The sequence below is a fragment of the Poecile atricapillus genome, chromosome 5 (genome assembly GCF_030490865.1).
Source record: "Poecile atricapillus isolate bPoeAtr1 chromosome 5, bPoeAtr1.hap1, whole genome shotgun sequence".
In the NCBI taxonomy this organism is placed as follows: Eukaryota; Metazoa; Chordata; class Aves; order Passeriformes; family Paridae; genus Poecile; species Poecile atricapillus.
Genome location: NC_081253.1, coordinates 42,006,943 through 42,022,769, shown reverse-complemented (window position 1 = coordinate 42,022,769; position 15,827 = coordinate 42,006,943).

Below are 15,827 nucleotides of genomic sequence, written 5' to 3'. Positions count from 1 at the left end.
TTAGGCAAGTTGAAAGCTGCTGTCAGAAGGTTGTGCTCCTTGTCAGATGGAAGCAGCAGCACGCACATAGCAGTTTGGCAAGCACTAAAGAGCCACAGAAGAGCGTGGCATAGCAAAATGAAACAGGAAAAAGCATTTGCTACATGTGCCCTTGTTGTCGCCTAACAACAGGTAGCAGCATAAACCAGATGCGGGTGAAGTTCTTGCAGGCGACAGCTAACGTCAAATGAGCAAGCCGGCTTACCACAGCTGCGGTCCTCTGGCAGTCTGAAAGCTTTGCGTACAAGCCGGATTGTAAGCGCCTCCCTTGGCCTTTTGGCAGTGCTCGTGCATTGCGAGCACTAGGCGTGAATGGTCACTATCCCGCACACACGTTTTGTTGTGCCCGTTGCCAAGCGCTCTGGAGCACTGTTTATGACGAAAGCGGAACACCTCTTGCCGTTCCATTCTCAGAGCTCCTCAGTTAAGCAATCTGCGACTCTTGCTGCGAATGCCAGAGGAAAACATTTCCAATGTGTCTGGCAGGGAGAAACTGAACCTGGAGAACACCTTTGTCAGGAGCTTTCACCTGCACCTTACACACACACAGATTTGCAGCACATCTAAATGGCCAAGCTCTTTCTTAGGCAAGTTGAAAGCTGCTGTCAGAAGGTTGTGCTCCTTGTCAGATGGAAGCAGCAGCACGCACATAGCAGTTTGGCAAGCACTAAAAAGCCACAGAAGAGTGTGGCCTAGCAAAATGAAACAGGAAAAAGCATTTGCTACATGTGCCCTTGTTGTCGCCTAACAACAGGTAGCAGCATAAACCAGATGCGGGTGAAGTTCTTGCAGGCGACAGCTAACGTCAAATGAGCAAGCGGGCTTACCACAGATGCGGTCCTCTGGCAGTCTGAAAGCTTTGCGCACAAGCCGGATTGTAAGCGCCTCCCTTGGCCTTTTGGCAGTGCTCGTGCATTGCGAGCACTAGGCGTGAATGGTCACTATCCCGCACACACGTTTCGTTGTGCCCGTTGCCAAGCGCTCTGGAGCACTGTTTATGACGAAAGCAGAACACCTCTTGCCGTTCCATTCTCAGAGCTCCTCAGTTAAGCAATCTGTGACTGTTGGTGCGAATGCCAGAGGAAAACATTTCCAATGTGTCTGGCAGGGAGAAACTGAACCTGGAGAACAACTTTGTCAGGAGCTTGCACCTGCACCTTACACACACACAGGTTTGCAGCACATCTAAATGGCCAAGCTCTTTCTTAGGCAAGTTGAAAGCTGCTGTCAGAAGGTTGTGCTCCTTGTCAGATGGAAGCAGCAGCACGCACATAGCAGTTTGGCAAGCACTAAAGAGCCACAGAAGAGTGTGGCCTAGCAAAATGAAACAGGAAAAAGCATTTGCTACATGTGCCCTTGTTGTCGCCTAACAACAGGTAGCAGCATAAACCAGATGCGGGTGAAGTTCTTGCAGGCGACAGCTAACGTCAAATGAGCAAGCGGGCTTACCACAGATGCGGTCCTCTGGCAGTCTGAAAGCTTTGTGCACAAGCCGGATTGTAAGCGCCTCCCTTGGCCTTTTGGCAGTGCTCGTGCATTGCGAGCACTAGGCGTGAATGGTCACTATCCCACACACACGTTTCGTTGTGCCCGTTGCCAAGCGCTCTGGAGCACTGTTTATGACGAAAGCGGAACACCTCTTGCCGTTCCATTCTCAGAGCTCCTCAGTTAAGCAATCTATGACTCTTGCTGCGAATGCCAGAGGAAAACATTTCCAATGCGTCTGGCAGATAGAAACTGAACCTGGAGAACAACTTTGTCAGGAGCTGGCACCTGCACCTTACACACACACGGGTTTGCAGCACATCTAAATGGCCAAGCTCTTTCTTAGGCAAGTTGAAAGCTGCTGTCAGAAGGTTGTGCTCCTTGTCAGATGGAAGCAGCAGCACGCACATAGCAGTTTGGCAAGCACTAAAGAGCCACAGAAGAGCGTGGCATAGCAAAATGAAACAGGAAAAAGCATTTGCTACATGTGCCCTTGTTATCGCCTAACAACAGGTAGCAGCATAAACCAGATGCGGGTGAAGTTCTTGCAGGCGACAGCTAACGTCAAATGAGCAAGCCGGCTTACCACAGCTGCGGTCCTCTGGCAGTCTGAAAGCTTTGCGCACAAGCCGGATTGTAAGCGCCTCCCTTGGCCTTTTGGCAGTGCTCGTGCATTGCGAGCACTAGGCGTGAATGGTCACTATCCCGCACACACGTTTTGTTGTGCCCGTTGCCAAGCGCTCTGGAGCACTGTTTATGACGAAAGCGGAACACCTCTTGCCGTTCCATTCTCAGAGCTCCTCAGTTAAGCAATCTGCGACTCTTGCTGCGAATGCCAGAGGAAAACATTTCCAATGTGTCTGGCAGGGAGAAACTGAACCTGGAGAACACCTTTGTCAGGAGCTTTCACCTGCACCTTACACACACACAGATTTGCAGCACATCTAAATGGCCAAGCTCTTTCTTAGGCAAGTTGAAAGCTGCTGTCAGAAGGTTGTGCTCCTTGTCAGATGGAAGCAGCAGCACGCACATAGCAGTTTGGCAAGCACTAAAAAGCCACAGAAGAGTGTGGCCTAGCAAAATGAAACAGGAAAAAGCATTTGCTACATGTGCCCTTGTTGTCGCCTAACAACAGGTAGCAGCATAAACCAGATGCGGGTGAAGTTCTTGCAGGCGACAGCTAACGTCAAATGAGCAAGCGGGCTTACCACAGATGCGGTCCTCTGGCAGTCTGAAAGCTTTGCGCACAAGCCGGATTGTAAGCGCCTCCCTTGGCCTTTTGGCAGTGCTCGTGCATTGCGAGCACTAGGCGTGAATGGTCACTATCCCGCACACACGTTTCGTTGTGCCCGTTGCCAAGCGCTCTGGAGCACTGTTTATGACGAAAGCAGAACACCTCTTGCCGTTCCATTCTCAGAGCTCCTCAGTTAAGCAATCTGTGACTGTTGGTGCGAATGCCAGAGGAAAACATTTCCAATGTGTCTGGCAGGGAGAAACTGAACCTGGAGAACAACTTTGTCAGGAGCTTGCACCTGCACCTTACACACACACAGGTTTGCAGCACATCTAAATGGCCAAGCTCTTTCTTAGGCAAGTTGAAAGCTGCTGTCAGAAGGTTGTGCTCCTTGTCAGATGGAAGCAGCAGCACGCACATAGCAGTTTGGCAAGCACTAAAGAGCCACAGAAGAGTGTGGCCTAGCAAAATGAAACAGGAAAAAGCATTTGCTACATGTGCCCTTGTTGTCGCCTAACAACAGGTAGCAGCATAAACCAGATGCGGGTGAAGTTCTTGCAGGCGACAGCTAACGTCAAATGAGCAAGCGGGCTTACCACAGATGCGGTCCTCTGGCAGTCTGAAAGCTTTGTGCACAAGCCGGATTGTAAGCGCCTCCCTTGGCCTTTTCGCAGTGCTCGTGCATTGCGAGCACTAGGCGTGAATGGTCACTATCCCACACACACGTTTCGTTGTGCCCGTTGCCAAGCGCTCTGGAGCACTGTTTATGACGAAAGCGGAACACCTCTTGCCGTTCCATTCTCAGAGCTCCTCAGTTAAGCAATCTGTGACTGTTGGTGCGCATGCCAGAGGAAAACATTTCCAATGTGTCTGGCAGGGAGAAACTGAACCTGGAGAACAACTTTGTCAGGAGCTTGCACCTGCACCTTATACACACACAGGTTTGCAGCACATCTAAATGGCCAAGCTCTTTCTTAGGCAAGTTGAAAGCTGCTGTCAGAAGGTTGTGCTCCTTGTCAGATGGAAGCAGCAGCACGCACATAGCAGTTTGGCAAGCACTAAAGAGCCACAGAAGAGTGTGGCCTAGCAAAATGAAACAGGAAAAAGCATTTGCTACATGTGCCCTTGTTGTCGCCTAACAACAGGTAGCAGCATAAACCAGATGCGGGTGAAGTTCTTGCAGGCGACAGCTAACGTCAAATGAGCAAGCGGGCTTACCACAGATGCGGTCCTCTGGCAGTCTGAAAGCTTTGTGCACAAGCCGGATTGTAAGCGCCTCCCTTGGCCTTTTGGCAGTGCTCGTGCATTGCGAGCACTAGGCGTGAATGGTCACTATCCCACACACACGTTTCGTTGTGCCCGTTGCCAAGCGCTCTGGAGCACTGTTTATGACGAAAGCGGAACACCTCTTGCCGTTCCATTCTCAGAGCTCCTCAGTTAAGCAATCTATGACTCTTGCTGCGAATGCCAGAGGAAAACATTTCCAATGCGTCTGGCAGATAGAAACTGAACCTGGAGAACAACTTTGTCAGGAGCTGGCACCTGCACCTTACACACACACGGGTTTGCAGCACATCTAAATGGCCAAGCTCTTTCTTAGGCAAGTTGAAAGCTGCTGTCAGAAGGTTGTGCTCCTTGTCAGATGGAAGCAGCAGCACGCACATAGCAGTTTGGCAAGCACTAAAGAGCCACAGAAGAGCGTGGCATAGCAAAATGAAACAGGAAAAAGCATTTGCTACATGTGCCCTTGTTGTCGCCTAACAACAGGTAGCAGCATAAACCAGATGCGGGTGAAGTTCTTGCAGGCGACAGCTAACGTCAAATGAGCAAGCCGGCTTACCACAGCTGCGGTCCTCTGGCAGTCTGAAAGCTTTGCGCACAAGCCGGATTGTAAGCGCCTCCCTTGGCCTTTTGGCAGTGCTCGTGCATTGCGAGCACTAGGCGTGAATGGTCACTATCCCGCACACACGTTTTGTTGTGCCCGTTGCCAAGCGCTCTGGAGCACTGTTTATGACGAAAGCGGAACACCTCTTGCCGTTCCATTCTCAGAGCTCCTCAGTTAAGCAATCTGCGACTCTTGCTGCGAATGCCAGAGGAAAACATTTCCAATGTGTCTGGCAGGGAGAAACTGAACCTGGAGAACACCTTTGTCAGGAGCTTTCACCTGCACCTTACACACACACAGATTTGCAGCACATCTAAATGGCCAAGCTCTTTCTTAGGCAAGTTGAAAGCTGCTGTCAGAAGGTTGTGCTCCTTGTCAGATGGAAGCAGCAGCACGCACATAGCAGTTTGGCAAGCACTAAAAAGCCACAGAAGAGTGTGGCCTAGCAAAATGAAACAGGAAAAAGCATTTGCTACATGTGCCCTTGTTGTCGCCTAACAACAGGTAGCAGCATAAACCAGATGCGGGTGAAGTTCTTGCAGGCGACAGCTAACGTCAAATGAGCAAGCGGGCTTACCACAGATGCGGTCCTCTGGCAGTCTGAAAGCTTTGTGCACAAGCCGGATTGTAAGCGCCTTCCTTTGCCTTTTGGCAGTGCTCGTGCATTGCGAGCACTAGGCGTGAATGGTCACTATCCCACACACACGTTTCGTTGTGCCCGTTGCCAAGCGCTCTGGAGCACTGTTTATGACGAAAGCGGAACACCTCTTGCCGTTCCATTCTCAGAGCTCCTCAGTTAAGCAATCTGTGACTGTTGGTGCGAATGCCAGAGGAAAACATTTCCAATGCGTCTGGCAGATAGAAACTGAACCTGGAGAACAACTTTGTCAGGAGCTGACACCTGCACCTTACACACACACGGGTTTGCAGCACATCTAAATGGCCAAGCTCTTTCTTAGGCAAGTTGAAAGCTGCTGTCAGAAGGTTGTGCTCCTTGTCAGATGGAAGCAGCAGCACGCACATAGCAGTTTGGCAAGCACTAAAGAGCCACAGAAGAGCGTGGCATAGCAAAATGAAACAGGAAAAAGCATTTGCTACATGTGCCCTTGTTGTCGCCTAACAACAGGTAGCAGCATAAACCAGATGCGGGTGAAGTTCTTGCAGGCGACAGCTAACGTCAAATGAGCAAGCGGGCTTACCACAGCTGCGGTCCTCTGGCAGTCTGAAAGCTTTGCGCACAAGCCGGATTGTAAGCGCCTCCCTTGGCCATTTCGCAGTGCTCGTGCATTGCGAGCACTAGGCGTGAATGGTCACTATCCCACACACACGTTTCGTTGTGCCCGTTGCCAAGCGCTCTGGAGCACTGTTTATGACGAAAGCGGAACACCTCTTGCCGTTCCATTCTCAGAGCTCCTCAGTTAAGCAATCTGCGACTCTTGCTGCGAATGCCAGAGGAAAACATTTCCAATGTGTCTGGCAGGGAGAAACTGAACCTGGAGAACAACTTTGTCAGGAGCTTGCACCTGCACCTTACACACACACAGGTTTGCAGCACATCTAAATGGCCAAGCTCTTTCTTAGGCAAGTTGAAAGCTGCTGTCAGAAGGTTGTGCTCCTTGTCAGATGGAAGCAGCAGCACGCACATAGCAGTTTGGCAAGCACTAAAGAGCCACAGAAGAGTGTGGCCTAGCAAAATGAAACAGGAAAAAGCATTTGCTACATGTGCCCTTGTTGTCGCCTAACAACAGGTAGCAGCATAAACCAGATGCGGGTGAAGTTCTTGCAGGCGACAGCTAACGTCAAATGAGCAAGCGGGCTTACCACAGATGCGGTCCTCTGGCAGTCTGAAAGCTTTGTGCACAAGCCGGATTGTAAGCGCCTCCCTTGGCCTTTTGGCAGTGCTCGTGCATTGCGAGCACTAGGCGTGAATGGTCACTATCCCACACACACGTTTCGTTGTGCCCGTTGCCAAGCGCTCTGGAGCACTGTTTATGACGAAAGCGGAACACCTCTTGCCGTTCCATTCTCAGAGCTCCTCAGTTAAGCAATCTATGACTCTTGCTGCGAATGCCAGAGGAAAACATTTCCAATGCGTCTGGCAGATAGAAACTGAACCTGGAGAACAACTTTGTCAGGAGCTGGCACCTGCACCTTACACACACACGGGTTTGCAGCACATCTAAATGGCCAAGCTCTTTCTTAGGCAAGTTGAAAGCTGCTGTCAGAAGGTTGTGCTCCTTGTCAGATGGAAGCAGCAGCACGCACATAGCAGTTTGGCAAGCACTAAAGAGCCACAGAAGAGCGTGGCATAGCAAAATGAAACAGGAAAAAGCATTTGCTACATGTGCCCTTGTTGTCGCCTAACAACAGGTAGCAGCATAAACCAGATGCGGGTGAAGTTCTTGCAGGCGACAGCTAACGTCAAATGAGCAAGCCGGCTTACCACAGCTGCGGTCCTCTGGCAGTCTGAAAGCTTTGCGCACAAGCCGGATTGTAAGCGCCTCCCTTGGCCTTTTGGCAGTGCTCGTGCATTGCGAGCACTAGGCGTGAATGGTCACTATCCCGCACACACGTTTTGTTGTGCCCGTTGCCAAGCGCTCTGGAGCACTGTTTATGACGAAAGCGGAACACCTCTTGCCGTTCCATTCTCAGAGCTCCTCAGTTAAGCAATCTGCGACTCTTGCTGCGAATGCCAGAGGAAAACATTTCCAATGTGTCTGGCAGGGAGAAACTGAACCTGGAGAACACCTTTGTCAGGAGCTTTCACCTGCACCTTACACACACACAGATTTGCAGCACATCTAAATGGCCAAGCTCTTTCTTAGGCAAGTTGAAAGCTGCTGTCAGAAGGTTGTGCTCCTTGTCAGATGGAAGCAGCAGCACGCACATAGCAGTTTGGCAAGCACTAAAAAGCCACAGAAGAGTGTGGCCTAGCAAAATGAAACAGGAAAAAGCATTTGCTACATGTGCCCTTGTTGTCGCCTAACAACAGGTAGCAGCATAAACCAGATGCGGGTGAAGTTCTTGCAGGCGACAGCTAACGTCAAATGAGCAAGCGGGCTTACCACAGATGCGGTCCTCTGGCAGTCTGAAAGCTTTGCGCACAAGCCGGATTGTAAGCGCCTCCCTTGGCCTTTTGGCAGTGCTCGTGCATTGCGAGCACTAGGCGTGAATGGTCACTATCCCGCACACACGTTTCGTTGTGCCCGTTGCCAAGCGCTCTGGAGCACTGTTTATGACGAAAGCAGAACACCTCTTGCCGTTCCATTCTCAGAGCTCCTCAGTTAAGCAATCTGTGACTGTTGGTGCGAATGCCAGAGGAAAACATTTCCAATGTGTCTGGCAGGGAGAAACTGAACCTGGAGAACAACTTTGTCAGGAGCTTGCACCTGCACCTTACACACACACAGGTTTGCAGCACATCTAAATGGCCAAGCTCTTTCTTAGGCAAGTTGAAAGCTGCTGTCAGAAGGTTGTGCTCCTTGTCAGATGGAAGCAGCAGCACGCACATAGCAGTTTGGCAAGCACTAAAGAGCCACAGAAGAGTGTGGCCTAGCAAAATGAAACAGGAAAAAGCATTTGCTACATGTGCCCTTGTTGTCGCCTAACAACAGGTAGCAGCATAAACCAGATGCGGGTGAAGTTCTTGCAGGCGACAGCTAACGTCAAATGAGCAAGCGGGCTTACCACAGATGCGGTCCTCTGGCAGTCTGAAAGCTTTGTGCACAAGCCGGATTGTAAGCGCCTCCCTTGGCCTTTTCGCAGTGCTCGTGCATTGCGAGCACTAGGCGTGAATGGTCACTATCCCACACACACGTTTCGTTGTGCCCGTTGCCAAGCGCTCTGGAGCACTGTTTATGACGAAAGCGGAACACCTCTTGCCGTTCCATTCTCAGAGCTCCTCAGTTAAGCAATCTGTGACTGTTGGTGCGCATGCCAGAGGAAAACATTTCCAATGTGTCTGGCAGGGAGAAACTGAACCTGGAGAACAACTTTGTCAGGAGCTTGCACCTGCACCTTATACACACACAGGTTTGCAGCACATCTAAATGGCCAAGCTCTTTCTTAGGCAAGTTGAAAGCTGCTGTCAGAAGGTTGTGCTCCTTGTCAGATGGAAGCAGCAGCACGCACATAGCAGTTTGGCAAGCACTAAAGAGCCACAGAAGAGTGTGGCCTAGCAAAATGAAACAGGAAAAAGCATTTGCTACATGTGCCCTTGTTGTCGCCTAACAACAGGTAGCAGCATAAACCAGATGCGGGTGAAGTTCTTGCAGGCGACAGCTAACGTCAAATGAGCAAGCGGGCTTACCACAGATGCGGTCCTCTGGCAGTCTGAAAGCTTTGTGCACAAGCCGGATTGTAAGCGCCTCCCTTGGCCTTTTGGCAGTGCTCGTGCATTGCGAGCACTAGGCGTGAATGGTCACTATCCCACACACACGTTTCGTTGTGCCCGTTGCCAAGCGCTCTGGAGCACTGTTTATGACGAAAGCGGAACACCTCTTGCCGTTCCATTCTCAGAGCTCCTCAGTTAAGCAATCTATGACTCTTGCTGCGAATGCCAGAGGAAAACATTTCCAATGCGTCTGGCAGATAGAAACTGAACCTGGAGAACAACTTTGTCAGGAGCTGGCACCTGCACCTTACACACACACGGGTTTGCAGCACATCTAAATGGCCAAGCTCTTTCTTAGGCAAGTTGAAAGCTGCTGTCAGAAGGTTGTGCTCCTTGTCAGATGGAAGCAGCAGCACGCACATAGCAGTTTGGCAAGCACTAAAGAGCCACAGAAGAGCGTGGCATAGCAAAATGAAACAGGAAAAAGCATTTGCTACATGTGCCCTTGTTGTCGCCTAACAACAGGTAGCAGCATAAACCAGATGCGGGTGAAGTTCTTGCAGGCGACAGCTAACGTCAAATGAGCAAGCCGGCTTACCACAGCTGCGGTCCTCTGGCAGTCTGAAAGCTTTGCGCACAAGCCGGATTGTAAGCGCCTCCCTTGGCCTTTTGGCAGTGCTCGTGCATTGCGAGCACTAGGCGTGAATGGTCACTATCCCGCACACACGTTTTGTTGTGCCCGTTGCCAAGCGCTCTGGAGCACTGTTTATGACGAAAGCGGAACACCTCTTGCCGTTCCATTCTCAGAGCTCCTCAGTTAAGCAATCTGCGACTCTTGCTGCGAATGCCAGAGGAAAACATTTCCAATGTGTCTGGCAGGGAGAAACTGAACCTGGAGAACACCTTTGTCAGGAGCTTTCACCTGCACCTTACACACACACAGATTTGCAGCACATCTAAATGGCCAAGCTCTTTCTTAGGCAAGTTGAAAGCTGCTGTCAGAAGGTTGTGCTCCTTGTCAGATGGAAGCAGCAGCACGCACATAGCAGTTTGGCAAGCACTAAAAAGCCACAGAAGAGTGTGGCCTAGCAAAATGAAACAGGAAAAAGCATTTGCTACATGTGCCCTTGTTGTCGCCTAACAACAGGTAGCAGCATAAACCAGATGCGGGTGAAGTTCTTGCAGGCGACAGCTAACGTCAAATGAGCAAGCGGGCTTACCACAGATGCGGTCCTCTGGCAGTCTGAAAGCTTTGTGCACAAGCCGGATTGTAAGCGCCTTCCTTTGCCTTTTGGCAGTGCTCGTGCATTGCGAGCACTAGGCGTGAATGGTCACTATCCCACACACACGTTTCGTTGTGCCCGTTGCCAAGCGCTCTGGAGCACTGTTTATGACGAAAGCGGAACACCTCTTGCCGTTCCATTCTCAGAGCTCCTCAGTTAAGCAATCTATGACTCTTGGTGCGAATGCCATTGGAAAACATTTCCAATGTGTCTGGCAGGGAGAAACTGAACCTGGAGAACAACTTTGTCAGGAGCTTGCACCTGCACCTTACACACACACAGATTTGCAGCACATCTAAATGGCCAAGCTCTTTCTTAGGCAAGTTGAAAGCTGCTGTCAGAAGGTTGTGCTCCTTGTCAGATGGAAGCAGCAGCACGCACATAGCAGTTTGGCAAGCACTAAAGAGCCACAGAAGAGTGTGGCCTAGCAAAATGAAACAGGAAAAAGCATTTGCTACATGTGCCCTTGTTGTCGCCTAACAACAGGTAGCAGCATAAACCAGATGCGGGTGAAGTTCTTGCAGGCGACAGCTAACGTCAAATGAGCAAGCGGGCTTACCACAGCTGCGGTCCTCTGGCAGTCTGAAAGCTTTGCGCACAAGCCGGATTGTAAGCGCCTCCCTTGGCCTTTTGGCAGTGCTCGTGCATTGCGAGCACTAGGCGTGAATGGTCACTATCCCACACACACGTTTTGTTGTGCCCGTTGCCAAGCGCTCTGGAGCACTGTTTATGACGAAAGCGGAACACCTCTTGCCGTTCCATTCTCAGAGCTCCTCAGTTAAGCAATCTGTGACTGTTGGTGCGAATGCCAGAGGAAAACATTTCCAATGCGTCTGGCAGATAGAAACTGAACCTGGAGAACAACTTTGTCAGGAGCTGACACCTGCACCTTACACACACACGGGTTTGCAGCACATCTAAATGGCCAAGCTCTTTCTTAGGCAAGTTGAAAGCTGCTGTCAGAAGGTTGTGCTCCTTGTCAGATGGAAGCAGCAGCACGCACATAGCAGTTTGGCAAGCACTAAAGAGCCACAGAAGAGCGTGGCATAGCAAAATGAAACAGGAAAAAGCATTTGCTACATGTGCCCTTGTTGTCGCCTAACAACAGGTAGCAGCATAAACCAGATGCGGGTGAAGTTCTTGCAGGCGACAGCTAACGGCAAATGAGCAAGCGGGCTTACCACAGCTGCGGTCCTCTGGCAGTCTGAAAGCTTTGCGCACAAGCCGGATTGTAAGCGCCTCCCTTGGCCATTTCGCAGTGCTCGTGCATTGCGAGCACTAGGCGTGAATGGTCACTATCCCACACACACGTTTCGTTGTGCCCGTTGCCAAGCGCTCTGGAGCACTGTTTATGACGAAAGCGGAACACCTCTTGCCGTTCCATTCTCAGAGCTCCTCAGTTAAGCAATCTGCGACTCTTGCTGCGAATGCCAGAGGAAAACATTTCCAATGTGTCTGGCAGGGAGAAACTGAACCTGGAGAACAACTTTGTCAGGAGCTTGCACCTGCACCTTACACACACACAGGTTTGCAGCACATCTAAATGGCCAAGCTCTTTCTTAGGCAAGTTGAAAGCTGCTGTCAGAAGGTTGTGCTCCTTGTCAGATGGAAGCAGCAGCACGCACATAGCAGTTTGGCAAGCACTAAAGAGCCACAGAAGAGTGTGGCCTAGCAAAATGAAACAGGAAAAAGCATTTGCTACATGTGCCCTTGTTGTCGCCTAACAACAGGTAGCAGCATAAACCAGATGCGGGTGAAGTTCTTGCAGGCGACAGCTAACGTCAAATGAGCAAGCGGGCTTACCACAGATGCGGTCCTCTGGCAGTCTGAAAGCTTTGTGCACAAGCCGGATTGTAAGCGCCTCCCTTGGCCTTTTGGCAGTGCTCGTGCATTGCGAGCACTAGGCGTGAATGGTCACTATCCCACACACACGTTTCGTTGTGCCCGTTGCCAAGCGCTCTGGAGCACTGTTTATGACGAAAGCGGAACACCTCTTGCCGTTCCATTCTCAGAGCTCCTCAGTTAAGCAATCTATGACTCTTGCTGCGAATGCCAGAGGAAAACATTTCCAATGCGTCTGGCAGATAGAAACTGAACCTGGAGAACAACTTTGTCAGGAGCTGGCACCTGCACCTTACACACACACGGGTTTGCAGCACATCTAAATGGCCAAGCTCTTTCTTAGGCAAGTTGAAAGCTGCTGTCAGAAGGTTGTGCTCCTTGTCAGATGGAAGCAGCAGCACGCACATAGCAGTTTGGCAAGCACTAAAGAGCCACAGAAGAGCGTGGCATAGCAAAATGAAACAGGAAAAAGCATTTGCTACATGTGCCCTTGTTGTCGCCTAACAACAGGTAGCAGCATAAACCAGATGCGGGTGAAGTTCTTGCAGGCGACAGCTAACGTCAAATGAGCAAGCCGGCTTACCACAGCTGCGGTCCTCTGGCAGTCTGAAAGCTTTGCGCACAAGCCGGATTGTAAGCGCCTCCCTTGGCCTTTTGGCAGTGCTCGTGCATTGCGAGCACTAGGCGTGAATGGTCACTATCCCGCACACACGTTTTGTTGTGCCCGTTGCCAAGCGCTCTGGAGCACTGTTTATGACGAAAGCGGAACACCTCTTGCCGTTCCATTCTCAGAGCTCCTCAGTTAAGCAATCTGCGACTCTTGCTGCGAATGCCAGAGGAAAACATTTCCAATGTGTCTGGCAGGGAGAAACTGAACCTGGAGAACACCTTTGTCAGGAGCTTTCACCTGCACCTTACACACACACAGATTTGCAGCACATCTAAATGGCCAAGCTCTTTCTTAGGCAAGTTGAAAGCTGCTGTCAGAAGGTTGTGCTCCTTGTCAGATGGAAGCAGCAGCACGCACATAGCAGTTTGGCAAGCACTAAAAAGCCACAGAAGAGTGTGGCCTAGCAAAATGAAACAGGAAAAAGCATTTGCTACATGTGCCCTTGTTGTCGCCTAACAACAGGTAGCAGCATAAACCAGATGCGGGTGAAGTTCTTGCAGGCGACAGCTAACGTCAAATGAGCAAGCGGGCTTACCACAGATGCGGTCCTCTGGCAGTCTGAAAGCTTTGCGCACAAGCCGGATTGTAAGCGCCTCCCTTGGCCTTTTGGCAGTGCTCGTGCATTGCGAGCACTAGGCGTGAATGGTCACTATCCCGCACACACGTTTCGTTGTGCCCGTTGCCAAGCGCTCTGGAGCACTGTTTATGACGAAAGCAGAACACCTCTTGCCGTTCCATTCTCAGAGCTCCTCAGTTAAGCAATCTGTGACTGTTGGTGCGAATGCCAGAGGAAAACATTTCCAATGTGTCTGGCAGGGAGAAACTGAACCTGGAGAACAACTTTGTCAGGAGCTTGCACCTGCACCTTACACACACACAGGTTTGCAGCACATCTAAATGGCCAAGCTCTTTCTTAGGCAAGTTGAAAGCTGCTGTCAGAAGGTTGTGCTCCTTGTCAGATGGAAGCAGCAGCACGCACATAGCAGTTTGGCAAGCACTAAAGAGCCACAGAAGAGTGTGGCCTAGCAAAATGAAACAGGAAAAAGCATTTGCTACATGTGCCCTTGTTGTCGCCTAACAACAGGTAGCAGCATAAACCAGATGCGGGTGAAGTTCTTGCAGGCGACAGCTAACGTCAAATGAGCAAGCCGGCTTACCACAGCTGCGGTCCTCTGGCAGTCTGAAAGCTTTGCGCACAAGCCGGATTGTAAGCGCCTCCCTTGGCCTTTTGGCAGTGCTCGTGCATTGCGAGCACTAGGCGTGAATGGTCACTATCCCGCACACACGTTTTGTTGTGCCCGTTGCCAAGCGCTCTGGAGCACTGTTTATGACGAAAGCGGAACACCTCTTGCCGTTCCATTCTCAGAGCTCCTCAGTTAAGCAATCTGCGACTCTTGCTGCGAATGCCAGAGGAAAACATTTCCAATGTGTCTGGCAGGGAGAAACTGAACCTGGAGAACACCTTTGTCAGGAGCTTTCACCTGCACCTTACACACACACAGATTTGCAGCACATCTAAATGGCCAAGCTCTTTCTTAGGCAAGTTGAAAGCTGCTGTCAGAAGGTTGTGCTCCTTGTCAGATGGAAGCAGCAGCACGCACATAGCAGTTTGGCAAGCACTAAAGAGCCACAGAAGAGTGTGGCCTAGCAAAATGAAACAGGAAAAAGCATTTGCTACATGTGCCCTTGTTGTCGCCTAACAACAGGTAGCAGCATAAACCAGATGCAGGTGAAGTTCTTGCAGGTGACAGCTAACGTCAAATGAGCAAGCCGGCTTACCACAGCTGCGGTGCTCTGGCAGTCAGAAAGCTTTGCGCACAAGCCGGATTGTAAGCGCCTCCCTTGGCCTTTTGGCAGTGCTCGTGCATTGCGAGCACTAGGCGTGAATGGTCACTATCCCGCACACACGTTTTGTTGTGCCCGTTGCCAAGCGCTCTGGAGCACTGTTTATGACGAAAGCGGAACACCTCTTGCCGTTCCATTCTCAGAGCTCCTCAGTTAAGCAATCTGCGACTCTTGCTGCGAATGCCAGAGGAAAACATTTCCAATGTGTCTGGCAGGGAGAAACTGAACCTGGAGAACACCTTTGTCAGGAGCTTTCACCTGCACCTTACACACACACAGATTTGCAGCACATCTAAATGGCCAAGCTCTTTCTTAGGCAAGTTGAAAGCTGCTGTCAGAAGGTTGTGCTCCTTGTCAGATGGAAGCAGCAGCACGCACATAGCAGTTTGGCAAGCACTAAAAAGCCACAGAAGAGTGTGGCCTAGCAAAATGAAACAGGAAAAAGCATTTGCTACATGTGCCCTTGTTGTCGCCTAACAACAGGTAGCAGCATAAACCAGATGCGGGTGAAGTTCTTGCAGGCGACAGCTAACGTCAAATGAGCAAGCGGGCTTACCACAGATGCGGTCCTCTGGCAGTCTGAAAGCTTTGCGCACAAGCCGGATTGTAAGCGCCTCCCTTGGCCTTTTGGCAGTGCTCGTGCATTGCGAGCACTAGGCGTGAATGGTCACTATCCCGCACACACGTTTCGTTGTGCCCGTTGCCAAGCGCTCTGGAGCACTGTTTATGACGAAAGCGGAACACCTCTTGCCGTTCCATTCTCAGAGCTCCTCAGTTAAGCAATCTGTGACTGTTGGTGCGAATGCCAGAGGAAAACATTTCCAATGTGTCTGGCAGGGAGAAACTGAACCTGGAGAACAACTTTGTCAGGAGCTTGCACCTGCACCTTACACACACACAGATTTGCAGCACATCTAAATGGCCAAGCTCTTTCTTAGGCAAGTTGAAAGCTGCTGTCAGAAGGTTGTGCTCCTTGTCAGATGGAAGCAGCAGCACGCACATAGCAGTTTGGCAAGCAGTAAAGAGCCACAGAAGAGTGTGGCCTAGCAAAATGAAACAGGAAAAAGCATTTGCTACATGTGCCCTTGTTGTCGCCTAACAACAGGTAGCAGCATAAACCAGATGCAGGTGAAGTTCTTGCAGGTGACAGCTAACGTCAAATGAGCAAGCCGGCTTACCACAGCTGCGGTGCTCTGGCAGTCAGAAAGCTT